Source organism: Triturus cristatus, chromosome 9 (assembly GCF_964204655.1).
Source record: "Triturus cristatus chromosome 9, aTriCri1.1, whole genome shotgun sequence".
NCBI classification, from domain to species: Eukaryota; Metazoa; Chordata; class Amphibia; order Caudata; family Salamandridae; genus Triturus; species Triturus cristatus.
Window position 1 is genome coordinate 279713111 of NC_140592.1, and position 16121 is coordinate 279729231.

Sequence of the window (16121 nt, forward strand, 5' to 3'; positions counted from 1 at the left end):
AACTGCCTAGCCTACACCGTGCTCACGAATCTTTTGTGCTGATTAATGCGTTACTGAATTTGACCTTCAACTCGGGCACCTGCTTTATTTAAATCTGTAAGTGCTTCCTGTTGAGGTTTAAAATGACAGGAGCATTGTGCCAGAATGAATCCTACCCTGCATATTTCCGTTCCGCTTGGATCGCAGAAGTTTGTCGCCCACCCTTATTAGTAAGTAATCTGCCTATTACGGAGTTTTTTATTATATAGTGCGAACTTGGCCCGAAGGTATCAGGTATCAGAGGGCATTACATGAGCACCAGTTGCGTAACATGAGGACACATTCATTTTTTTTTAGACACAGGGAGATTAAGTGCTTTGCCCAGAATCACAGGATGTTGCACGTCCTTGCCGAGAATCGAACCTCGTTCCCCAGATTTGAGGTTGACCACCCCAGCCGTTAGGCCACATCCTCTACCCACAGGCCTATGTTGTCTTCCAGCAGATTTGCTGGCTCATGATATATTTGAACTCCTTTATCAAATGGTTCCCAGATTACTGTGACCATCTTGACTAGTGCTGTAGGCGGGTTATATAGCAATTTGATCCATTTCAGGAAGTGCGGTCCCATTCCATATCTAGTGAGCACTGCTTCAAAGTATTGCCAGCCTAAGGTATCAAACGCCTTCTCAATATCTAGTGAGGCTATCCAGGATGAGACATCTGCAGTGCGTGCCCAGTTAAGGAGTAAGAAAAGTCTGCGTAGGTTGAGAAAAGTATTTCTGCCAGGAACTAACCTATTCTGGTCACCATGTACCAGCAATTGGGTTACTGCTATTAGACATCAGCTTCAGGACTTAACCCCTTTGATGCTTGCCTCAGGCAATTTACCGACGCAAGCACTACCTCCCTGGTGCAGCGCTTGTCCATTGGCCGTCACCAGGGAGGGCCCCCTTTAAACCTCCGGTGCATCGCACACACCCACCTACACTTTAAAGCCAACAACCTATCTGCCTTCTACGTAGGTTAGTGTTTTAAAAGGATTGTTTTAGGCACTCGCAGAGATGGCATATCGTTGGATGATTGCTGCCCAGGCCCTAAGTCTGGTTCTGGAGTCCAGCTCTGAGGCAGGATCAGAGACTGAGACAGCAGATACTGAGATAACATCTGAGGGAGAGGACAATGGAGCCGATCTGGGAGTGATTTTTCAGTCAGCGCAGTTCCATCCGACGACTCATCTTTCAGCGATTTTGAAGGAGACGATGTGAGTCTTGCTGTCCATTTGACAGCACAGTCTGTGCAGCAGGACACCAGTAACAGGTTCGAGCAACCCAGAGTGCAGGCACGTGCAGCCGCATGCACAGATGGAGTGTTGTCTTGGCAGCCTCCCAATTTAGTTCAGCCCCAAATTCCACCTTTCACTGGTGATGCTGGATGTAAAGTTGATACGGCAAATTTTTTGCCAATTGACTACGTCCATCTCTTTTTATTGGATGTTGACTTCCTTGCCAAAATTGTGCAGCAAACACATTTGCGTGCCAAACAATTTCTGAGGGAGCAAGAAGACACTCTTGGTCCTCATTATAGGGTACGCAAGTGGATTCCCACTTCTTTAGGGGAGTTGAAGATATTTTTGGGCCTCACATTCAAAATGGAGGTAGTGCATAAACCAACCTTACTATCCTACTGGTCTACTCGCACAGTTTCGCACCATACATGAGCAGAGATCGTTTTTTGCTATTGCATCACATGCTGCATTTCAATGGCAATTCTGCAGCATTGCCCTGGGACCATCCAGACCATGACAGGTTGTTTAAAATTTGGCCAAAACATTGTGTGATAGACAATTTTGATGTCACCACAATAGGTTTTGGGCCCTTGCCTGTCACGGGTACTTGGGCGTCCCACACGAGTGAGGCACCATTTTTATCGAGAGACCCGGGGGAATGCTGGGTGGTAGGAAATTTATGTCAGCCCCGTGATGCCACAACTTTCACACAGAAGAATGTGTGAAAACTGTGATTTTTCCAGCTAAATTTGAGGTTTGCAGGAGATTCTGGGTAAGAAAACGTTGGGGGATCCACGCAAGACATACCTCCCTGGAATCCCCCAGGTGTCTAGTTTACAGAAATGTGTAGGTTTGGTAGGTTTCCCTAGCTGGCCGCCGAGCACGGGGCCAAAAACCCAGGTGACCCCCCCTTGCAAAACCAGGTTGTTTTGTGATAGGCAAATTTGATGTCGCCTCAATAGGATTTGGGCCCTTGCCTGTCGCGGGTACTTGGGCCTCCCACACGAGTGAGATGCCATTTTTATCAGGAGACCCGGGGGAATGCTGAGGGGTAGGAAATTTGTGTCAGACCGGTGATGCCACAACTTTCCCACACCAAATTTTTCCTAAAAAGGGATTTTTTGGGGCTAAATTTGAGGTTTTCAGGGGATTCTGGGTAAGGAAACGTTGGGGGATCCACACAAACCATACCTCCCTGGAATCCCCTGGGTATCTAGTTTTCATAAATGTGTGGGTATGGTAGGTTTCCCTAGCTGGCCGCCAAGCACGGGGCCAAAAACCCAGGTGACACCCCTTCCAAAACCAGGTAGTTTTGTGATAGGCAATTTTAATGTCGCCTCAATACCTTTTGGACCCTTGCCTGTCGCGGGTACTTGGGCCTACCACACAAGTGAGGCAACATTTTTATTGGGAGCCCTGGGGGAACTCTGGGTGGTAGGATATTTCAGTCAGCCCAGTGATGCCACAACTTTCCCCCCAAAAAGTGTGAACAAAGTGATTTTTTCAGCTAAATTTGAGGTTTGCAGGGGATTCTGGGTAAGAAAACTTTGGGAAATGCACGCAAGCCATACCTCCTTGGAATCCCCCGGGTGTCTAGTTTTCAAAAATGTGTGGGATTGGTAGGTTTCCCCAGCTGGCCACTGAGCACAGGGCCAAAAACCCAGGTGACCCCCCTTGCAAAACCAGGTTGTTTTGTGATAGGCAATTTTGATGTCGCCTCAATACGTTTTGGGCCCTTGCCTGTCAGGGGTACTTGGGCCTCCCACAGGAGTGAGGCACCATTTGTATCGGAAGACCTGGGGGAACACTGAGTGGTAGGACATTTGTGTCAGCCTGGTGATGCCACAACTATCTTGAGCACGGGGCCAAAAACCCAGGTGACCCCCCTTGCAAAACCAGGTTGTTTTGTGATAGGCAATTTTAATGTTACCTCAATACGTCGCGGGTACTTGGGCCTCCCACAAAAGTGAGGCACCATTTTTATCAGGACACCCGGGGGAAAGCTGGGTGGTAGGAAATTTGTGTCAGCCCGGTGATGCCACAACTTTCAACACAAAAAAGTGTGAAAAAAGTGATTTTTTCAACTAAATTTAAAGTTTGCAGGGGATTCTGGGTAAGAAAATGTTTGGGGATCCACACAAGCCATACCCCCCAACAATCCCCCACGTATCTAGTTTCAAAAAATGTATAGGTTTGCTAGGTTTCCCTAGGTGACGGCAGAGCTAGGGTTCAAAAAGTACAGCTAGGCACTTCGCAAAAGGGAATTTTTGTGGATCCAAGCACATTTCAGAACTTTCCACCACAGAAACGTGAGGAACATGTGTTTTTTTTTAATTTTTTTAGGTTTGCAAGGGATTCTGGGTAACAGAACCTGGTGAGAGGCAGTCAAGTCACCCCATCTTGGATTTCCCTGGGTGTCTAGTCTTAAAAAATTTATAGGTTTGCTAGGTTTCCCCTTGGTGCCGGCAGAGCTGGGGTTCAAAATCTAGAGCTAGGCACTTTGCAAAAAAAGGGTCAGTTTTCACTGTGAAAATGTGGTGTGTCCACTTTGCGTTTTGGGCCATTTATTGTCGCGGGCACTTGGCCTACCCACACAGGTGGGGTACCATTTGTCTCTGAAGACTTTGGGGAAGGCAGGGTGGGTGGAATTTTGTGGATTCACGCACATTCCAGGACTTTCCACCACAGAAAAGTGAGGAAAATGTGGGTTTTTTGACCATTTTCTAGGTTTGCAAGGGATTCTGGGTAAAAGAACCTGGTGAGAGCCAGTCAAGTCACCCCATCCTGGATTTCCCTGGGTGTCTAGTTTTCAAAAATGTATAGGTTTGCTAGGTTTCCCTAGGTGCCGGCAGAGCTAGGGTTAAAAAAGTACAGCTAGGCCCTTTGCAAAAAAAGGGTCATTTTTCTTTGTGAAATTGTGGTGTGTTCACGTTGCATTTTGAGCCGTTTCCTTTCGTGGACACTAGGCCTACCCACACAAGTGAGGTACCATTTTTATCGGGAGACTTAGGGGGTAACGCATTATTGTAGAGCAACTGTTATTACCTATTGAATTTCAATCCATTTCTGCCTTCCAAATGAAAGACAATGTGTAAAAAAAGAAGTCATTTTGAAAAATTACCTATAATTCTCATGCTAGTATGGGTACTCCCAATTTCGGAAATGTGCAAATATCTACTGTTTCTAAACTCCAAAAACCATTGCAAGATGCTGCTCAGGTATTGGCTCAGGTATTGGCTCTGGGTTCATCGGGATGTTGATGAACCTACAAGTCCTATATATCTCCACAACCAGACAGGTCCAGCAAAAGTAACGGTATATTGCTTTCAAACATCTGTCATAATTAGAAGAAGTTACAGGTGAAAACTTAGACAACAATGGCTGTTTTGTTCAACTAATTTTCCATTTTTGCTATATTTAACTGTTTGATTTTATGAAGAACCCTTAAAGTATCTACACAAATGACCCCTTGCTGAATTCAGAAAGTTGTCTACTTTTCTATAATGTATAGCTTTCCAGGATCCATTATTGCTTCATACCCATTTCTACCATTAACTGGAAGGAGGTTGAAAGCTCAAAAAATAGCAGAAATAGAGTATGTCCCAGAAAAATGCCAAAACTCTGTAAAACATTTAGGTTTTCTAACAAAAGTCTGCTTGTCCCTGAAATCCGGGAAGATGGTAATTTCAGCACCACAACCCCTTTTTTGATACCATATGCAGGGAAAACAACAGACGCTTTCATCTGTAGCCCTTTTTGCCCATTTAAAAAAAAAAATTATCCAGGGGAATCCACAAACCCTGGATACCTTTAGAATCCCCATAATGTTGGAAGAAAAGGACGCTAACTTGGCTTGGATACCTTATGTGGTCAAAAAGTTACAGAGGCCTAATCACGAACTACCCCAAATAGCCAAAAAAGGGCTCAGCACTGGGGGGAATAGGCCCAGCAGTTAAGGGGTTAACGCACAGTTAGAATAGTGTACTAAGATGTATGGCAGAGGTGCTGGGTCAGGAGCTGGACCTTGAGGGTAGAAGGCGTAGAAGGTGTCTGCTTAATGTTTGGGGGCCGACAGACCTAAATAGCAAAGATAAACTGTGGACAACCTTGGGGCACATGATAGCAGAGCGAAACATTGCCAGAATGTGGGGAGCAAGAGCGGCGCCTGTTTTAAAATCGCAGATGCAGGACATGGACTGGTGCATGTTTAGAGAAAAACAGTGTATGTTTCCAGGGGTTGTCCAAAGAAATGGACTAAAGTATGGTCTAAATGGAATGTGTATCATGGAAATATCTGTACTCCCCCCTGTCTCCCCATCTTTCCCGTCCCCGAAGAACTTATACAGACTGATTAATGTGAAATTTGAGTATGTGTAAATGCGAATATTTAATGTACCTTCCAAAACCCACCTATGCTTTATAATTTGTTCTTGCATAATTACACTACCATTTTCAATAAAAAGATTTCCTCCCCCCCAAAAAATTAAATAATTATACTTAACTTCCCACCACTTACCTCAACAAACACACCCCAAACGGCATACATAACTTAAAAAATGTCTTGAATACTCATTTGAATAATTAATTATCAATGTGCATGATTATTAATAATTAACTTCAATTGCTAATTACTATAATTAATTTCCTTCACACCCTTTACCCCTACAAAAACCACAATACACACCAAAAATATTAATAAGAAAAATTAATTAATTATACAATTCACATAATTATTTATCAATTAAATAAATAATACTATTTAAAAATTAATCATTAAATAATTATATTTACATTACTTCCCACCTTTTACCCCCACAAACCCAGCAACCCACACCTAAAACTCAACATAATAAACAATACACATAATTAATAATTGATCAAATAATTATACAAACAATTTATAACATATACAATTAAAATATATACTAAAATACATAAAAATTATTAAAACAATATGAACAACTATATTTTTGTAAAGATATTACCAACATAGATTTTGTAACATTGATATTAACAACACAGATACTTTTAACATCTATATTACTTACCTTAAACTGTGCCTTTTGACAGATTGATTAAAGTGCATCCAAAATGTCCTGCTCAATTTGTAGATCAGATGTTATGTCTACAAGGAACTGGGAAATTCCTTATATTAATGTTACAATGATGCAGAGCATATGGATCTAATCTGGAAACCAAAATTACAAGTTTGAAAGCCAGACAAATATCTATTTTTGGAAGAACGAATTAAACTATAGGTGTCATATTTCATGAAGGAGTTAATGTAACATCTGGATGCTACACTGTCTATTTAAAGAGTGAAAGTGGATGGATGGAATGCCATGACAGCAACCTTAAATTTATACAAAAACTGCCTTTCAAACTACCAAATCCTTACCTTTTGTTTCTTCAACCAGAGTTCTAAGGAGTATTCTTTAGAAAAGCTAATGTACGGTGTTTCTTCTTCATGGATTGTCAGTGTTTTAAACATTATTTGGCCAATCATGGGTGATGTCTTCAAAAAGTTTCCCTAAAATTCAAGAGTCATTTTATCTTCCTCAAAGGAGTTAATATAGAATGTGGATAGTACTCTCTCTAAATAAAGAATGAAACTGGATGGACACAATGAAATCACAGCAACCTTCAATTGAAACCAAAACTACCTTTCATTCTACAAAATGGAAGCTTTTGTTTCTTCAACCAAACGTCTATGTCATATTTCTGGGTAAAAAGTAATGTATTTAATTTTGTCTATGTGGATCATCTGTGTTTTAGACATCACAGCCTTCTAGGGGTGATATTTTCAAAAGAATCTCCTAAATTCAAGTGTGATTTATATGTAGTAGTGTACGAGGTATAATATTAAAGGGAAACATTTAAAGGTAGGTTTGTTTATATTTTATAGTAAGTGTGGGCAAAGCAACTGTTTAATGAACTGTAGTGAGAGCAGTGCATCGTTTCACTTATTTACAGTGATGTACTGTGCAGTTATTTCTTTTTCTACAGTCCATACAATGGTTTTTCCCCTCTGTCCAAGGAGGATGCTTCATATAGTACATTGTCTGTAGTGTAAAAGTGGGAAAGCTAAGAACAGTAAAAAGGGAACATGAAATGGTTGACAATATTGTGATATACTGTTACAGCATGAGCAATGTGTACTGTTATTTTTCTTGAATTTTGTAAATTAAATACTAACTTATATTTCTATTATTTTTATTTACTATAGGTTTTGGAGTGATACATGTTTAAATGTAGCAATATATATCTAGTGCCACATAAATATTTCCTTGACATGCTCGTGCAGAGGCTGTTCATGTATAAAGAGCTATTGATATCCTTTCCTACCAGTTTCCTTTACCAGGAGGGACTGCTAGAAAACTCTCATTCAATTGATTGTTGCTTTTCTGAGCTCTGACAACTGCTTCTAACTCAGCCATACAGCTACTCACATATCCACTCACTTATCAATACAGCTACTCACTTACTCACCAATACAGCACTCATACATCCATAAAGCTACTTACATAGCTACTCACTTACCCATACAGCCACTGACACACCCACTGGATCACCCATACTGTCATTCATACACCTTTTCACTCATACATAAGCTACTCAGACACCTAATCACTCACTCACACAGTCACTAATGCTGCCCTTCACTCCTCCATACTGCCACTCACACACAAACTCACTCACCCATACAGCCATGCATATACCTTTTCACTCACTCATACAGCCACTGAGACATCCAGTCACTCACCCATACAGCCACTCAAACAGCCACTTACTCACCCATACAGCCACTCACATAGCCACTCATTCATTCCATTCAGCCAGTCATGCATTCTGCCATTCAATCATACAACTACTCACACACACACTTACTCATACAGCCAAACTAACACATGTATCCATACATGTATCCATACACACACTCACACAGCCACTCACTCAACCCTAAAAACACACACACACACAATCACTCAATCACCCATACAGCCAGTCACATATATACTCAGCCACCAATGCAGGTACTGACATACCCACTCAGCCACCCATATAGCCACTCATGCACCCAATATTTCTCATCCATACAGGTACTCACACATCCACTCAATCACCCATACAGCTAGTCATACACTCCCTCACTCACCCATACAACCTCCCATGCACCCACTCACCCATACAGCTATTCACCCCCCCACTCAGTCACCCATAACGATACCCAAATACCAACTCACTTACTCATACAGATACTAAGATGTGTACTCAATCACTTATACAGTCACTAACATAACTACTCATTCATCTACACATGTACTCACCCATATAGCCAATAACATACCCATTCACTCACTCACTCACCCATAGTCATTCATGCACCCTATCACTTACTCATATAGCCACTCAGACACCCACTCACTCCCTTATGCAGGCACCTACACAACCATTTACTCACCCATGCAGCTACTTACATGCCCACTCACTCACCCATACAGCTCCTCAGGCATCCACTGACTAACCCATACATCCACTCACCCACTTAGTCACTCACATGTATATTCAGACATCCACTCAGACACCCATTGGGCCAGACACACACCCTCTCACTCAATCATACAGCCCCTCACACACTCACTCAGTCACCCATTCATGTATCCTTTTACTCACTCATACAGCAACTTATAACCTAGTCACTCGCTCATACAGCCACTTACACACCCACTCACTCACTTATAAAGCCACTGAAACACCTACTTAGTCACTCAATATATATACTCAGGCAGCCACCCAGACACCCATTGAGCCAGTCACACACCCTCTCACTCATTCATACAGTCACCCACACACTCGCTCAGTCACTCATTCATGTATCTTTTTACTCACTCATACAGCAAATCATAATACAGTCACTGACTCATACATCCACTTACACACCCACTCACTCACCCATACAGCCACTCACATTCCCTCTTACTCATACAATCATTTATACATGCACTTACTCATACAGCCACTCACACACCCACTGACCCATCCATACAGGCACTCCCAAACTAACACATGTATCCATACACACACTCACACAGCCACTCACTCACCCCTAAAAACACACACACACACAATCACTCAATCACTCATACAGACAGTCACATATATACTCAGCCACCAATGCAGGTACTGACATACCCACTCAGTCACCCATATAGCCACTCATGCACCCAATATTTCTCATCCATACAGGTACTCACACATCCACTCAATCACCCATACAGCTAGTCATACACTCTGTCACTCACCCATACAACCTCCCATGCACCTACTCACCCACACAGCTATTCACACCCCTACTCAGTCACCCATAACGATACCCAAGTACCAACTCACTTACTCATACAGATACTAAGATGTGCACTCAATCACTTATACAGTCACTAACATAACTACTCATTCATCTACACATGCACTCACCCATATAGCCAATCACATACCCACTCACTCACTCACTCACCCATAGTCATTCATGCACCCTATCACTTACTCATATAGCCACTCAGACACCCACTCACTCTCTTATGCAGGCATCTACACAACCATTTACTCACCCATGCAGCTACTTACATGCCCACTCACTCACCCATACAGCTCCTCAGGCATCCACTGACTAACCCATACATCCACTCACTCACCCACTTAGTCACTCACATGTATATTCAGACACCCACTCAGACACCCATTGGGCCAGACACACACCCTCTCACTCAATCATACAGCCACTCACACACTCACTCAGTCACCCATTCATGTATCCTTTTACTCACTCATACAGCAACTTATAACCTAGTCACTCGCTCATACAGCCACTTACACACCCACTCACTCACTTATAAAGCCACTGAAACACCTACTTAGTCACTCAATATGTATACTCCGGCAGCCACCCAGACACCCATTGAGCCAGTCACACACCCTCTCACTCATTCATACAGTCACCCACACACTCGCTCAGTCATATATTTATGTATCTTTTTACTCACTCATACAGCAAATCATAACACAGTCACTGACTCATACATCCACTTACACACCCACTCACTCACCCATACAGCCACTCACATTCCCTCTTACTCATACAATCATTTATACATGCACTTACTCATACAGCCACTCACACACCCACTGACCCATCCATACAGGCACTCCCAAACTAACACATGTATCCATACACACACTCACACAGCCACTCACTCACCCCTAAAAACACACACACACACACAATCACTCAATCACTCATACAGCCAGTCACATATATACGCAGCCACCAATGCAGGTACTGACATACCCACTCAGCCACCCATATAGCCACTCATGCACCCACTATTTCTCATCCATACAGGTACTCACACATCCACTCAATCACCCATACAGCTAGTCATACACTCTCTCACTCACCCATACAACCTCCCATGCACCCATTCACCCATACAGCTATTCACACCCCCACTCAGTCACCCATAACGATACCCAAATACCAACTCACTTACTCATACAGATACTAAGATGTGCACTCAATCACTTATACAATCACTAACATAACTACTCATTCATCTACACATGCACTCACCCATATAGCCAATCACATACCCACTCACTCACTCACCCATAGTCATTCATGCACCCTATCACTTACTCATATAGCCACTCAGACACCCACTCACTCCCTTATGCAGGCATCTACACAACCATTTACTCACCCATGCAGCTACTTACATGCCCACTCACTCACCCATACAGCTCCCCAGGCATCCACTGACTAACCCATACATCCACTCACTCACCCACTTAGTCACTCACATGTATATTCAGACATCCACTCAGATACCCATTGGGCCAGACACACACCCTCTCACTCAATCATACAGCCACTCACACACTTCTCAGTCACCCTTTCATGTATCCTTTTACTCACTCATACAGCAACTTATAACCTAGTCACTCGCTCATACAGCCACTTACACACCCACTCACTCACTTATTAAGCCACTGAAACACCTACTTAGTCACTCAATATGTATACTCAGGCAGCCACCCAGACACCCATTGAGCCAGTCACACACCCTCTCACTCATTCATACAGTCACCCACACACTCACTCAGTCACTCATTCATGTATCTTTTTACTCACTCATACAGCAAATCATAACACAGTCACTGACTCATACATCCACTTACACACCCACTCACTCACCCATACAGCCACTCACATTCCCTCTTACTCATACAATCATTTACACATGCACTTACTCATACAGCCACTCACACACCCACTGACCCATCCATACAGGCACTCCCAAACTAACACATGTATCCATACACACACTCACACAGCCACTCACTCACCCCTAAAAACACACACACACACAATCACTCAATCACCCATACAGCCAGTCACATATATACTCAGCCACCAATGCAGGTACTGACATACCCCCTCAGCCACCCATATAGCCACTCATGCACCCAATATTTCTCATCCATACAGGTACTCACACATCCACTCAATCACCCATACAGCTAGTCATACACTCTCTCACTCACCCATATAACCTCCCATGCACCCACTCACCCATACAGCTATTCACACCCCCACTCAGTCACCCATAAAGATACCCAAATACCAACTCACTTACTCATACAGATACTAAGATGTGCACTCAATCACTTATACAGTCACTAACATAACTACTCATTCATCTACACAGGCACTCACCCATATAGCCAATCACATACCCACTCACTCACCCATAGTCATTCATGCACCCTATCACTTACTCGTATAGCCACTCAGACACCCACTCACTCCCTTATGCAGGCACCTACACAACCATTTACTCACCCATGCAGCTACTTACATGCCCACTCACTCACCCATACAGCTCCTCAGGCATCCACTGACTAACCCATACATCCACTCACTCACCCACTTAGTCACTCACATGTATATTCAGACATCCACTCAAACACCGATTGGGCCAGACACACACCCTCTCACTCAATCATACAGCCACTCACACACTCACTCAGTCACCCATTCATGTATCCTTTTACTCACTCATACAGCAACTTATAACCTAGTCACTCGCTCATACAGCCACTTACACACCCACTCACTCACTTATAAAGCCACTGAAACACCTACTTAGTCACTCAATATGTATACTCAGACAGCCACCCAGACACCCATTGAGCCAGTCACACACCCTCTCACTCATTCATACAGTCACCCACACACTCACTCAGTCACTCATTCATGTATCTTTTTACTCACTCATACAGCAAATCATAACACAGTCACTGACCCATACATCCACTTACACACCCACTCACTCACCCATACAGCCACTCACAATCCCTCTTACTCATACAATCATTTACACATGCACTTACTCATACAGCCACTCACACACCCACTCAGTCATCCATAGAGATACTCACATACCCACTCTCTCACCCATATAGAGTCATGCATTCTCTCACTCACCCATACAACCTCTCATACACCCACTCACTCACCCATACAGTCACTCACATACTCACTCACTCAGCCATACACATCACTCACCCCTACAGCCAGTCACACTCACTCTCACTCACCCATATAGCCACTCACATATCCACTCAGTCACATATACAGATACTCAGACACCCACTCACTTACTCATATAGATACTAAGACATGAACTAATTCACCTATACAGTCACTGACACAAGCACTCATTAACCCATGCTATCACTCACATACCACTCATACATACATTCATTCATCCTTTTCACTCACTCATAGAGCCATTCAGACACCCACTCACTCTCCTATACAGCCATTTTTACTGCCACTCACTCACCCATTCAGCCACTCAGACACCCACTCACTCATACAGCCACTCAAGCATCTACACATCCCCCATACAGCCACTCGTGTACCCTCTCACTCAAATATACAAGCACTGACACACTCAGTCACTCACTCATACAGCCACTTACACACTCATTCACCCATACAGTTACTCACACAACCAGTCAATCATCTACATACTAACTCACACACCAACAGAGAAAACAAGACACATTCACTTTTACAAACATACACATAATGTATAATTATTATTTCTTAAATCAGAATTAGTGGTTCTGACAAGAACCATTTCTTTTAACTTTTTAACTTTTTAAAAACAATTTGATTTTTCTAAACATTTTTTTTATTATTTTACTATATTGAAAACAACATGGAAAGCATATTGATTGTAAAGTTACTTTAGACCAAACCTTTAATGTGTTTATATATCTATTTAGGTTCTGTCACTCACTCATACAGCCATTCAGATACCCACTCACTCTCCTATACAACCATTTTTACTGCCACTCACTCACCCATTCAGCCACTCAGACACCCACTCACTCATACAGCCACTCAAGCATCTACACATCCCCCATACAGCCACTCATGTACCCTCTCACTCAAATATACAAGCACTGACACACTCAGTCACTCACTCATACAGCCACTTACACACTCATTCACCCATACAGTTACTCACACAACCAGTCAATCATCTATATACTAACTCACACACCAACAGAGAAAACAAGACACATTCACTTTTACAAACATACACATAATGTATAATTATTATTTCTTAAATCAGAATTAGTGGTTCTGACAAGAACCATTTATTTTAACTTTTTAACTTTTTAAAAACAATTCGATTTTTCTAAACATTTTTTTTATTATTTTACTATATTGAAAACAACATGGAAAGCATGTTGATTGTAAAGTTACTTTAGACCAAACCTTTAATGTGTTTATATATCTATTTAGGTTCTGTCAAAATCATGCCGGAATCACAACCCCACCATAAAGGATCGCAATGGTTGCGTGACTCCCAAATAAAAAAAAAGATTATATTAATATTAGCAATATGTATCACTGTACACAGGTACGGAAACCGAGTGTTGGGGCATATTTATTGCTTAAATCGACGCCACTGTCTGAACCATACCTTATGGGGTCCTTGACGTCACATGAAAAATTTCTTTTAGCCAGGTTCCGGATGAATCTTTTCCATCTCCTGTTAGCAAGACTCAAGGGGGCTTCTAGAGGTCAAGTGCTAGCTCCCTGTGGCTGCGACGGAAAGTCTCCTCAGGATTTTCTGCACTTTATCTTCTTTTGCAAACTGTATGAAGTCCCCAGGAGGCATTTTTTAGTTCCTATTTTAAAGAAATTGAATTTTAAACAGGTTAGACCTGAATTAATGCATCTTCAACTGTTGAAGGATGATTGTATTATTTTTATTGTAGGGTTTTTAAAGGCAATTATGAAATCTAGGCACTTTATGGACATGTAGAGTCTTTTTATCCAGACTTGTTTTCAGATGAAACCTTGTGTGGCAATGGAGCCTGTTTTTAGAATATGTCATCATTTATTGTTTGTATTGTATCTGTGTAACTTTCATGGTTTTAATAACAAAAACCGAATAAAGTTTATTGACTGACTGACACTGTACACACCTATCAACCACAGTAATAAACTTCACACACAGTGGTCTTCCCACCTTATTCCAGGATAATGAGAAACTTACCAAAAGGCCCCTAATGCTTTTCCCACCGATTTTGGTGATGCATTCCTGCTGCTAATGAATAAAAGGACTACTCCACCAAATAAAGTCTTACTTCATATAGCTAAGAGGAAGTTCCCGTCTTTGGTTGAGATTTACCTCTTTGTAGCATTGTTGTCCTCTCTGTAGGAGGAATCCTGCTATCACAGATATCTGCAGAAAGAGGCACAAGACACAATCACATGACCATATGCACATAATGTCACTGGAAAACATTTCGTTGTGGTCCATTGCGCAGTTATAGTGTAGATTACACACTGGACATTTACCCAATGAGGTAATACTTACTAACTAACCAGTAGAAAGTACTCAAGTTGCTTAGACATTTGTGCAAAAGTTTGGGCTCTTGCTTAATAAACAGGCAGTGGAGCTTCCATTCTGGCCCCTATGCACATTTCACAGAAATTAAACTTTAACAGAAAGCATTTACAAACATAGCAGGTGCCCCAGTTGAAGCTTTACTTCTGAAAAGGACAAATGATTCTAATTCCTGGGGTAGGCGAAGGCAAAGCAGGTGTGATTTCTTGGCATATCCATATTGAAAAACTATTTGAAATTCTTTGTGGAGGTGAATGCATTGTTGATCTACTGCAGCACAATCTGTTGTGAGTATGACAAGTGAGTTTTTTCTTGCACTCTTCTGGTCACAGCAGGTCCATGGTTCTTCCTTTTAATTATTATGATTATGCAATGTGCAAATTACCTGGAAGTTCCTCCCGTTTGACCCTGGCCGTCAACCTTAGTAGTGTGCAAATGGCTACTTCTCTTTTGCCAGGAAGATGAATAGCTTACTGAAAGAGTCCCCAGCACTTTTCCCACCAATTCTGGTTATGGTGAGCAATATGAGGACATCTCCACCAAACAAAGATGCACTTACTTCATATAGTTAAGAGGAAGGGATCCTTGTTTAGTGAAAGTTTACCTTTTTTTACTCTCGTCTTTTCTATAAAAACATTCTTGTTATCACAGATTTCTGGATAAAGATGCACGAGGAACAATCACATTGCATCACTGGTTATATTTCCCCTTGTTGCATTATGCAGTTGTAGTGTAGTATACATACTTGATATTCCCTCAAGGAGGTACCACTTACTAATTAACCAGTAGAAAGTACTCCACTCGGGTAGATTATAGATATTTTATGAAAAACTGTGGACTCTTTTAAATAAAGGGGCAGCT

General features: G+C 42.1%; 1 long non-coding RNA gene across 1 annotated transcript in view; it reads right to left on the reverse strand.

Annotated features, from left to right (window-relative positions):
- The window catches only part of LOC146797751 (uncharacterized), a 150048-nt gene that overhangs the window by 99156 nt on the left and 34771 nt on the right, over positions 1–16121 (reverse strand). Inside the window, exons 4-5 of the long non-coding RNA XR_014969039.1 lie at positions 15042–15095; positions 14328–14535 (exon numbers count right to left, since the gene is read on the reverse strand). This is a non-coding gene — a long non-coding RNA (uncharacterized LOC146797751). The remainder of the gene's footprint in view (positions 1–14327; positions 14536–15041; positions 15096–16121) is intronic.